General features: G+C 37.9%; 1 protein-coding gene across 1 annotated transcript in view; it reads left to right on the top strand.

Annotated features, from left to right (window-relative positions):
* LOC136837482 (xaa-Pro aminopeptidase 3) overlaps window positions 1-12,925 on the top strand; it is a 50,715-nt gene that overhangs the window by 328 nt on the left and 37,462 nt on the right. The gene's annotated exons all lie outside the window — the stretch shown is intronic.

Raw genomic sequence — 12,925 nt, 5'->3', positions numbered from 1 at the left:
CCTTCACAACTACGTAACTTTGTTTTAACCATTGATAACAAGTTATACTCATGGAGGGAAAAGATCATCGTAGACCGATTACGTTATTTTACCAGTGAATCCTACTTTAGGCGCATTGATATCTCCCCAGCCATCTGACACAAGGAGACATCTTGCCGTATAATGATGTCAGGTTTATAAAATCGAGTCACTAGCATTAACCAGTGGGTCCAAATCTAGTATATTTCGAAAGGAGCCATATTTAAAATACGTGAAGTAACAAGCGAGAAGGGAACAGTGAAAAAGGGAAAAGAATCATTTAGTTGGAGACAGATGCACGAGAACATCAGCTTCTAAAACACTAAGTCACGTGACTCGGTACTTGTTAAATTGGAACTAACAAGTTGTTAAATTGGATTCCAATCAAGTTTTCGCTAAAATAATTAACAGTTTTTGTCTCCAGAAATACTGTTACGGCAAATTGGTCGAGGCGTATTCAAAAGTTATTTTTGTCATCTACATTATTATTATTATTATTATTATTATTATTATTATTATTATTATTATTATTATTGTTGTTGTTGTTGTTGTTGTTGTTGTTGTTGTTGTTGTTGTTGTTGTGACGTACTCTTAGAAAACGAGCCGAAGATTCACAAAAAAGAATCAGCTCGCGACTTTGGCCTAATCCACTTACAAACGTTACGATTCTAGCCAATTAGGCTGAGACAAGTTTTAACCCCTTGAGGTTATGAGATTGATGACAACTTGCCTAAACTGGAATTTTACCGCAGGTAATTAGAATCTGGAGTAATACCAGAGGTGGATCGCACTTGTGGTCAAGATCACGAACAGAAACCAAGTACATTTATCATCGCTCGTGCAGTGACTTCGGATGACTGTTTAGTGCTACTTCACTTGGGCATCCGATAAAGACCACGTTTTTAACTGTTATTTACTGAAAGGACGAACGGAATTAAAGAGCGTAAAGGTTACTAGGGTAATTACTTTGAAAGATGAGATAATAGCACTATTAGGAGCGTAATTAAAATAGGAATAAGTCTAGAAGAACAATGATCCTTTGTCAAAAAGTTCCGTAGAATAAAAAAAAAAAGTTTGAATTGCTTGTGGTGTAAGACTTTTCATCACTTGTCGAATAGAGATGCTTATCATAACTCTCTCTCTCTCTCTCTCTCTCTCTCTCTCTCTCTCTCTCTCTCTCATGTAGCTGAGTAACGTGTAAACTGCGTGACTTATCTCAGATACAGTAATGTAACAATGATGAATTTCTCAGGGCATTATTCGAAAGACTTCATGTTAGAAAAAAAAAGTTAAGTATACTTTAGTTTTACCAGACCACTGAGCTGATTAACAGCTCTCCTAGGGCTGGCCCGAAGGATTAGACTTTTTTTACGTGGCTAAGAACCAATTGGTTACTTAGCAACGGGACCTACAGCTTATTGTGGAATCCGAACCACATTATAGCAAGAAACGAATTTCTATCACCAGAAATAAATTCCTCTAACTCTTCATCAGCCGGCCGGGGAATTGAACTCCGGCCCATCGAGTGACAGTCCGTAGCTCTACCGACTCACCCAACGAAGAGCTACTTCATGTTAGAATATGTTGACGGAGAGTGAGTGGTTTGGTGTAAAAGTGGGTCTGACGCAAGGGTATATTAGGTCTCTCATTTAGACCAACCTTACCATTTGGGTCCGTATCAAGCATTTTTGGCGAGAGAGAGCTATAATTACAGTTCCTCGTCTTATTATTACCTGCAAATGCACTTATGAAGCTGCACTTTTCTCTTGTATGTGACAGCATGTGTGCAGAATCAATGTCATTTTAAAAACTAACAGTAATTTACAGTTCCTCTTGTAGAGACGCCATCTGTTTTTGACAGTTTTGACCAGTAACTGTGAAATCAATCTTGGCGGAAGCAGATTTTCTCCATTTTTGGAGAACGGTGTACTCTAGTTAAAAAAAAAAAAAAATAAAGGTACACTCACTAAGATGAATGATGGCGCTCTAAAATGCAACTGATATTACTGAACAACTTTTCCACAATTGCAATCTGTTTGCGTTTGTGTGTGTGTTTCTGTGTATGTGTATTTGTACGTTACTACTGTCGTTAATTGACAATGTGTGACCCAGCTAAAATCATACTTGACCACTGTGTATCACATAACTAACACAGAAGCAATACAGCTATAGACGCAACTAACTTCATTTCATAATTATGACACCTAAATTAGATTCTCCAGTTTCCAGCCATAATAGAAGGTCGGCGTAAAGAGGTCAGTGGATCTTCAAGAGTATATAACCTGATGTAAAGCCACATTCTTTATTTTAAAAGCAAAATAAGACTATCATTCGATACCACGGGCAGAGTGAGTTCAGCACTACTGACCGAGAAACCGAGGTGAATCGGCCTAAGGGACTAAAACTCATCCCGAGCAGGTTTTTCAGATCGTCTAACGGCAGAGCGGAGAAAAACTGTTCGTTTGTGGGTCATTTGTCCCCTCTTCTCTCTCTCTCTCTCTCTCTCTCTTAAGCTTACTTCCCCATTTAGCAGAAATCTGTTTCATACTCACGCACCTATTATTCGTCATATTTCCTTTCTCCTATAGTCTAGGTTAGTTAGGCTGAGTCCAAAGATCCCCGCTGGCCCACATCTTGTCCTTTTCTAGAGAGATATGCATGGATAAATACTCCGTATTTATATACGCAAAAATTTTCATACATAATATTCGTTTGTTAAATTAAATGCGTTATTCATAAAAAAAAAGAATGCAAGCGTAATCATTTCTAGCTGAACAAATACCGAATTACACTCAAAAGATGAGAATGGATGTTCACATTTCGTAATGACATAATTATATGATATTAACCTCGTGAAACTCTTAATAACAAATCACTAATAAGTGGGTCTGTTTTTCGAGTAATTACCGCAAATGAGCAACGCATAGATATGTTACCTTCAATTTCTTTTTTATATTTTCATGACTGTCGCAGTAGCTATAATCAGCACGCGTTAATGAGCAGGTCCGATTACTGAAAAAATAAAATAAAATAGGATAAATAAGGACAAAAATAAATTTAAGAAAAGGTAAATGGTCGAGCTAAACTTTGCAAACTCCAAAGTAGAGGCTGCAACCACCCGAACGATATGGCGAAGTCATCGATCCCTGAAGATAAAAAGCAGCATTATTTGACCATGACGGTGGTGGCGAGAGGAGAAGGCATCTGGCAAACGCTAGTGACGAGATCGTTAACACATATTGTGTTTGTCTGGAATCTCTTAAGCAAACGAACGATTAACGATCCTAACCAGTAACCACATTCAGTGACTTCTTTGGCCTCGTTCATGAAGTTTCTTCGTGACTGGAGCATGTGCTGGATAGCACAATGTTCTTCCATTAGGCCTAGTGAGTTATATGTTTCTCTAGAATCGCTTAAACAAACGAACGTTAAACGATCCTAACCACATTCAGTGACTTCTTTAGCCTCGTTCATGAAGTTTCTAGGTAACTCGAGCATGCACTGGGTAGCACAATATTCTTGCATTAGGCCTAGTGAGTTATATGTTTCTCTAGAATCGATTAAACAAACGAACGATAAACGATCCTAACCACATTTAGTGACTTCTTTGGCCTCGTTCATGAAGTTTCTTGGTGACTCGAGCATGTACTGGGTAGCATAATATTCTTGCTTTAGACCTAGTGAGGGTATACGCACGCCAGCATATATCGAGATCATTAACACATTGCGTTTCTCTAGAATCGTTTAAACAAATGAACGATAAACGATCCTAACCACATTCAGTGTATTCTTTAGCCTCGTTCGTGAAGCTTCTCTCTGACTTAAGCCTGTACTGGATTCTAGCACAACATTCTTGATAGGCCTATAGGCCTAGTGAGTGTATATGCGCACCAACATTTATATACGGATATATATATATATATATATATATATATATATATATATATATATATATATATATATATACATATATATATACACACACACATAATATATATGCATATATATTCACGTGTGTATGCAAATGATCCTGTTCAAAGCAGGAAGCCTTGGGGAACGGCCAGAGTGGACGTGAGAAAAAGCGGACATTCCAAACGGAAACTTCCCATCTGGGAGAAACGTAAGAACGTGGCCGGTGGCCGTTCATGCACATAACTGAACGAAACCTTATCACATGTATGATAGAATTCTATACCTCTTGTCATATTTGACGTTTAGTTCAGTATTCAGAGACTCTTAAAATTGATATCTGTTAGTTTTCATATGCGGCGTGTCTAGATATTGTATTATCTGTTATGTTCTTTCTTTTATTGTTTCCATTATATACATTATATATATATATATATATATATATATATATATATATATATATATATATAATGTGTGTGTATACAGTATATATATATATATATATATATATATATATATATATATATATATATATATATATATATAATGCATATAAATATATTATGTATATATATATGTGTGTGTGTTTGCATATGTATACATATATAGATATATTTATATACACACACACACCCACCTCTTTCTGTGCATCTCTTCCCACTTGTATGTGGGGTCGATGTTTCTGACAGCTTTCCTCCACCTGGCTCGGTCAAACACATCGTCTTCTGGCAACTGTTTTCCTCTCAGATCTTCTCTAACTACTTCGTCCACCTTCGCTTTGGTCTTCCTCTTGCTCTCCCACCAGGCACCTCCATCTGCATCACTCTCCTCCCTACATGTGTCTCATCCCTTCTCATCACATGGCCATACCACTGCAATCTTCTTTCCTGGTCCTTCTTTGATAATTCTACGACTTTAGTAGTTCCTCTTATTCTTTCATTTTTGATCCTGTCCATTTTTGTTACTCCACACATCCACCTGAGCATTTTCATCTCTACTGCATCCAATTTCTTCTCTTGCACTCTTTTACCGGCCATGTTTCTGCTCCATACATCAAAGCTGTTCTCACTACTACCTTATACAGTCTTCCTTAACCTTTATATAGATTCTGCGGTCGCACAAGACACCTGACATCTTTCTCCAATTTTTCCATCCAGGCTGCACTCTGTGTGATATTTCTACATCCAAATTTCCATCATCAGCCACTGTCGAACCAAGATACTTTAATTTTTCTACTCGGTTCAACATTGTCCCTTCCATACTAATCTCGGAGTCTTGATCTTCATTAAAAACACACACACACACACACACACACACACACACACATATATATATATATATATATATATATATATATATATATATATATATATATATATATATATATATATAACCTGCATATTTATATATATATATATATATATATATATATATATATATATATATATATATATATATAAAAGTGTATAATAACGAATCGCATGAAACATATATGGTAGAAGAGAACTGAAAGAGAGATTTCAGTTTTCAAGAAAAATCTGGCAAAGTCACACCCGATATCACACGAGTAAACACAGTGACTTAGCAAAATCTCTGATGACGTTTCTTGAAGGGAAAACTGAATGGCTTATAGACCATTTTTCCCGTTGAGGAATCGCGGACCGAAAGTAATCACTCTTGATTGGAAAGTGGCGAAGGAAACCCGGAATTATTTTCAGATCTGTCGTTGAAACCTGATGGAAATTGATTGTTCTGGACTAATTACGAAGAAATATCTGAACGCCGGATTCATTGCGAAGATTTTCATTCTTCTTATTTTGGGCTGAGTGTTAGAAGAAAGATTTGCATCTACATTTCCAAATTCCAGCAAAACAACAATGGCATAATGAAAATTTCACTATTTAGAAGCAGACCCGTTGCTCAAATATTTTCAGTGAGTAGGGTTGGACGTTTATATAAAAAAAATTTGCCCTTTGCAAGATTAACGCTCTACATCAAGTTACCAATTTTTCATCCAATGCCTCTCTTTATTTATTGATCTGTTGATGATTCATTTTCTACCATGAATCCTTCCTGTAAAGTTTTGCTTGGACAAGATGTTTTCTGAAATGAATCTTGGATTTTTTCTGAAATTAATTTCCTGTGTACTTTTGTGTTTCTCTCGTAGGGGGGGGCGGTTGCGGGTTAGTGCCGCCAGTACACCTCACACGGTGCACTGTAGGTGTTACTTACAGTTCTTTGCAGTGTCCCTTCGGCCCCTCGCTGCAACCCCTTTCATTCCTTTTAGTACTAGACCTCCATTCATATTCCCTCTCTTCCATCGTGCTACCCACCCTCTCCTAACACTTGTTTCATAGTGCAACTGCTTTGAGGTTTTCCGCCTGTTGCACCTTTCAAGCCTTTCTACTCTCTATTTCCCTTGCTTGGCCTTTGACCTAAATTCTATATTCCATGCCATTCCATTCCATTCCACTTTTGTGTTTCTGTTATTGACGTTCAACAAATACTGTAGTCATGGCGTACTGTAAACACAGCCTTCAGCTAAAACCTCCACAACTCGGCACGTACGTTTTCTGGACAACAAATTGTATTCTTTTGAGTCACTGGACACTAACCACTAATAATAATCGTTTAGCAAAAGACGTGGAACATTTCCTTGATTAAAAGTTACCGACTGAGGTGGATTTCTCTCTCCCAATCTAGAGTTTCAAAGATTGATTGATCTGATGAAGGAATTCAGTGCTTAATGAGGCGACAAGCTACAATTGACCTAAATAGCTAGAGGCCTAATTTCCTTACGCAGTTACAATCGTACGCAAGCATGCTCAGATATCATTCAATAAAGAATAAAAAAAAATCAGAACATTGCTCTAGGCGTGTCCTCAAATTTACCAATGTACAGTAGGACCCTGTGCTCCCTCAGCAAGTACATTGAGTTTACAGATTGTGACCTCATGACTTAGCGCGGTTAACCAGACATACGCAGGGCAGGGACTCGGGGTATCGAGAGAGCATCACTGTACAGTTAGAAAGACCTTAACCTCCACACACACACACAACCCCCACCCCATGACTCTCCGGTTTGCTTGTAGAAGGTCAGGTAGATTTTGAACGGCTGACAGACAGACAGACATACATACAGACAAATAAGCGGGTCGTGGGAAAGAAAGCTGTGTATTTATGGGTGAAAAAGAATTTGTCATTTTAGAGAAGAGTTAACCGGACCTCATAAAGGAGTATAATATGCTGAGTCATCCTTATGAGCTAACACACCGATGGCTTGGATCTCTCTCTCTCTATGACGCGGGAATAATCAGTAAAAAAAATATCAGTTGTTTGCTAAGAGTTATTTCGTGAAATCTAACTGCATCTAATGGTAGTAATTGATTTTTTCTGTACTCCAGAATATATATATTTTTTTCTGTTTAATTATATATTTCTCTCACCACATCTGCAAACTAACGTCTCGACAATAAAGCAAAAGAAACTGAAAACTCCTGTTGTCGTAACAAATTATGTTTATATATAAAAGTGGAAAGATGAGGTGAAGACTTACCATTATCGTGGGTGCTCCAAAACTAAGCCCAGTATTCACAGAGTATAATCACGATACAAAAGCCAAGAGCTAACGTCACAGGAAGAACAAAAAGACGAAGGAAAACAACAACCATAACAAACAACAGCAGCAGTAACAATTGTAATGACGTTTACGTTAACTCCAGAGGTCACCACTGTAAAAGAAATTTTCGATATTTGATGAATAATGATCACAGTTCTCTTGCTGACACAACGAACTGCAAATTAGGTCTTATTTGCACGAATTAGTAACTTACACCTATGATCCCCGTAGGGAGTTAATGCCGTTAGTGCACCTCATACGGTGCACTGTAGGCATTACTTAAAGTTCTTTTCAGCGTCCCTTCGGCTTCTAGCTGCGACCCGTTCCATTCCTTTTTCTCTACCTCCGTTCATATTCTCTTTCTTCCATCTTACTTTCCACCCTCTCCTAGTAATTGATTCATAGTGCAGGTGCGATGTTTTCCTCCTGTTGCATCTTTAGAACCTTTCTACCCTCAATTTACTTTATAGCGCAGAATGATCTCATAGGTCCCAGCGCTTGACCTTTAGCCTAAATTCTATATTCTATTCCGTTTCTTACTTCTTGAGGGGAAACAATGCTATAAGAATTCCAGCACTTCCTTTATCGAAATGGGAACCAGGAATCTCCTTCATACAAGCAAAAAGGTAGTCGTCAAACTTCCGAGGGAAAAATGTCGAGTCTTTAATCCCATCGACTGAAATGGCAAAGGTCAACCTTCTTCATCTGAGGAAAATCAAGCTTTTTTATATACTAATGACACCATCAAAGCCCTCCTAACAAAAGACATTGCATTTGAACTTATTGAAAAAGGGGAAATCTGTTTGTAGCACTATGGCGGGAAGGGACTGCTGTTCTGTTTGCCCTGCCCCTCACTCCTGACAATATATATATATATATATATATATATATATATATATATATATATATATATATATATATATATATATATATATATAAATATATTTGACAACTAAACTGAAACTCAAATTGTATATGAAAAACAGAAAGAATGTGAGATGACTAAACTCTCAGGCCTAGTTACAAAGTACAAACCGAGTTCGTTCAGTGGGAGATAAGTACGAACTGCAAACGTTTAACCACTCCAGAACATTATTCATATTTCTCAGGAATTATTCCTTCTTCATTACTTCGTTGTTTCTCATAGACAGACCATCTAATTCAAAAGCACTCATCTTCGTCAATATGATGAAAGGAATGGTCTGTCATTCTCTTCTTTTCCATTAAGAGAAATAAAAAAAAAATATTTACTTCTCGGAATCTACCGTTAAATTGCTTCTATTCCCAGTCCAGTATTCGCGAGTAACCTGTCTCCCGCTATGCTTACGGTGTCTTATTGTTTTCCCCAGTAAGAAATAAATCTTCATACCATTTAACATAAGGAACTCATTTATGTCATCTCCAAACACACATCACAGTTTCCTTTCAGTTGCAGATGCCACATGCCTTGTTGTTCCTTTCATTGTAAGAGTATGCAAATGTCTTCACACACACACACACACACACACACACACACACACACACACATATATATATATATATATATATATATATATATATATATATATATATATATATATATATATATATATATATATTGTGAATGCTTGTATCCATGGTATGATACTCATTGCTAATCCTAAATTCATGTATTCTCAAGTATAGAACGCAATCACTTACATGCAAAAATAATAAGTGGCAAAAATGAGCACACACATCCATACACTCTCTCTTTAATAAGCTGAAGCAAATAATAAGCAAAAGAAAACGGAGGAAACAGTCAAACTTACTCGAGAGTTCAGAACAATGCGAGGAAGATCGCTGCTTGACGTTGCATGAGCTGACCTGATCTCGTCTGGCATCTCCACAAATGAGAATCACATCGTATATCACTATTTACTTGCCTGATTAACACCCAAAACAGTATACTTGTCCTGCCAAGCAATATTCATTACCAGTTTCTGCTTATAAAGGTCGAGTTTGAAATCCTTACGCAGAAGAACTTCAAAGGAAACGGAATGGTACTACTAGGCCACGCTCGCACACTCTTTCAGACTTATAGCTCCCGAGAAGACTGTCTCGCCGCGTTTTCTCTTCGACGACGTTGCCAACCAACTAAGCGGGTTATATCTCCCGCTTCGAAACTCGGTGAAGCCGATCTTCTTCTTCTTCTTCTTCTTCTTCTTGCCTGGCGGGCCAAGAGACCGCTACCTTGTAGTTCATCCCATCAGCAAAGCAAAATAATAACATTCCTTACACTTCAAGTTGTTTTTGGAACGCTGTAACGTCAGATTGAAAATGCACGTAGCTTAGTGACCCAGTCTGTCGTGTGTGGTCAGTATGATATATGTGAATTCATCTATAATTACTATGACACTTTATATATATATATATATATATATATATATATATATATATATATATATATATATATATATATATATATATACACTTATACTTGTCAACTATAACTCCCCTTTGTGTAAGTTATTCCCAAAGTATAATGAGTTTGATATTAGATTATTGGGCTTAATATTTGTGAATATAAAAATGTCATGCATGTATAAATAACAAAAATTCACACGCACACACATAAACACCATATATATACATTATATATATATATATATATATATATATATATATATATATATATATATATATATATATATATATATATATATATATATATATAAAGCTCCAAATCCATTTCCCCTGATATGTGGTGTTTCTTTGCGTAATGAATCAAGGAAACCTTCTATTATATTAGCTGCTTCATATACTTAATCGAAGACTCACCAACAGCGCGTCGAGGCCCCCCCCCAACACACTGCGTCATTCATCTCCAAATTATACTCAAGCTTTCATTTTCCGATCACTAAAGCCAGTATTTTCACAGTTGATCAGTCTTCCTTCCTCTGCTTTCCTCTCCTCCTTCCACTTCCTAATTATACACTCGTTTCGCAGCCTGTTACTTCCAATGTCTCAACATGACCAAACCATCTCAGAGCACCTTGCTGATCGATCTTTTCACCGGGTGTAAATTGTTTTACTACATCCTCGCATTTCCATATTTCCATTCAGTCCTTCTTATACCAAGTATGATAATCTAGTCCGTCCCAGTAGCTTCAACCTTTTTCTGTCATTCACATTTTAGGGCTTACTACAGATATCAGTCTTAAAGGACTCATGAATGGTTTTTAGGAGTCATATCTAGATTCCTCATGAGTGAGAGCTTGTGTTGAATGAGGTTGGAAAGGTCTAAATCAGCCAATATCTCAAAGGGTGACGGTCCTTGTCTTTGCACCGAATTTCCATTTATATCCTGTTATTTTTGCTAACAAAGAGATCTGGCTGGAATTTTTGGGGATGAGGGGTTAGGCAGTGATGCTTGAAAACTATCAACGGGAGATGTGCAAAGAGATTTACCAGTTTGTTAACCTGCGCAACTGTCGCTGTCATTAGCCAGACTCCGTGAACGGATCTCGTATGATAATTTCGGGGCGAATCAATTTATTGACAGCGTATTTGCATTTTCGATCTCTAGGTCAGCTGCAGCATATGGCATACAACCACAGAGAAGCCGTTAGCTGTTTGATCACCGAGTGGGAGCTTCAATGTCAAGTTATCCGAAATATACAATTAAAACGGAATTTGCACTTTAATTTGGTGGCTGTTACGAAAGATAATTGGTCTGTTGATTCTCTCAGCCACCACAAATAGTCGCCAGCTTTTTACGCAAAGATTTCTTATTTTCTTCTATTAACTATCTCTGAGCTTAGTGTTTTAGAGCTGGGTACCTGCGCGAGTTAGCCAAGTGGCCAGTGATAAATAATTCTCCTTGGGAAATTCATCTGAAGCACAGTGATCATTTTCATACCATCAGGAAAAAAGTTTAGGAACATTGGGAACAGACAACAGATGTAACTTGTGGTAAGCAGAAAATACTGGAAATCACCAGACGAACTTTCCGACGAAATATAATTGTTTACCATAAAAGAGGACGACAACTTTATGTCACGAGAAGATTGACCATTTTACGAAGCTTGCCTTTGGTTCTCTGGACTGTACGACCCTTGCTGGCTGAATGTCTTAGTCTTGGGAACCTGAGAAGGCTTTTCCCCTCCGTACGATCCTTGATCGCTGAATATCCCAGTCTTCGGGACCTCAAGAAGAAGGCGTTTCCTCTACGTACGACCATTGCTGGCTGAATGTCCCAGTCTTGGGGACTTCAAGTAGAAGGCGTTTCCTCCGAGTACGACCCTTGGCTGAATGTCCCAGCCTTGGGAACCTCAAGAAGAAGGTTTTTCTTTAAGTACGACACTTGTTGGCTGAATGTCCTGTCTTGGGGACCTCAAGAAGAAGGCGTTTCCTCTACGTACGACCATTGCTGGCTGAATGTCCCTGTCTTGGGACCTCAAGAAGAAGGCGTTTCTCTACGTACGACCATTGCTGGCTGAATGTCCCTGTCTTGGGACCTCAAGAAGAAGGCGTTTCCTCTACGTACGACCATTGCTGGCTGAATGTCCCTGTCTTGGGGACCTCAAGAAGAAGGCGTTTCCTCTACGTACGACCATTGCTGGCTGAATGTCCCTGTCTTGGGGACCTCAAGAAGAAGGCGTTTCCTCTACGTACGACCATTGCTGGCTGAATGTCCCTGTCTTGGGGACCTCAAGAAGAAGGCGTTTCCTCTACGTACGACCATTGCTGGCTGAATGTCCCTGTCTTGGAACCCTGAGAGGGTTCCTGGTTCCCAAGCGCTCACTCTACAAACACTATATTGAAGAACTATTCAACTTTAAACAGTTTTATCAGCTCTTCTCTTTCGTATTGTTAGTCCCCTTTTCCAAATGACACCGGCTGATTGCCCCAGTCTTTGTACCTTGGCGATGGCAATGTTACTTCCTGGCCCTGATACCCCAAGAGAAATTAATTTTAACGTAGTGGTTTTTGAAGTTTATAGAGGGAGCTAGACTCCACAAAATATAATGTATAGTCAATAGCAGGCTTTAATTACTTATTCATAATATCCTAGCACTTTTATTACTTCATTATGATTTCATAAATGATAAATTTTATTTTTAAAATTCCGCTTCATAGTTTTTATGAAGTGTTATTTGATAGTGAGGGTGAAAGAGTTCATAAAGATTTTAAATTATTCAATATCTTGTTTTCCCGTGACGATGACCTTGGTTGTTGTAACGCCAGATAACTTATATTTCACTTAACCAACAACACATCTCAGTATACCCTTTTCCTATCCTGGTCGTGACCATATTTGGAAAAAATTAATTGTGCAATTATTACCTGTGCAGGAAACAGGAGCGATAATTCAATTGTCCAATTATACTATTGCCTGTGCAGGAAATATGAATCGAT

Source organism: Macrobrachium rosenbergii, chromosome 59 (genome assembly GCF_040412425.1).
Source record: "Macrobrachium rosenbergii isolate ZJJX-2024 chromosome 59, ASM4041242v1, whole genome shotgun sequence".
In the NCBI taxonomy this organism is placed as follows: Eukaryota; Metazoa; Arthropoda; class Malacostraca; order Decapoda; family Palaemonidae; genus Macrobrachium; species Macrobrachium rosenbergii.
Note: the sequence above shows the minus strand (reverse complement) of the source record. Positions and strands in the feature narration are given on the sequence as shown.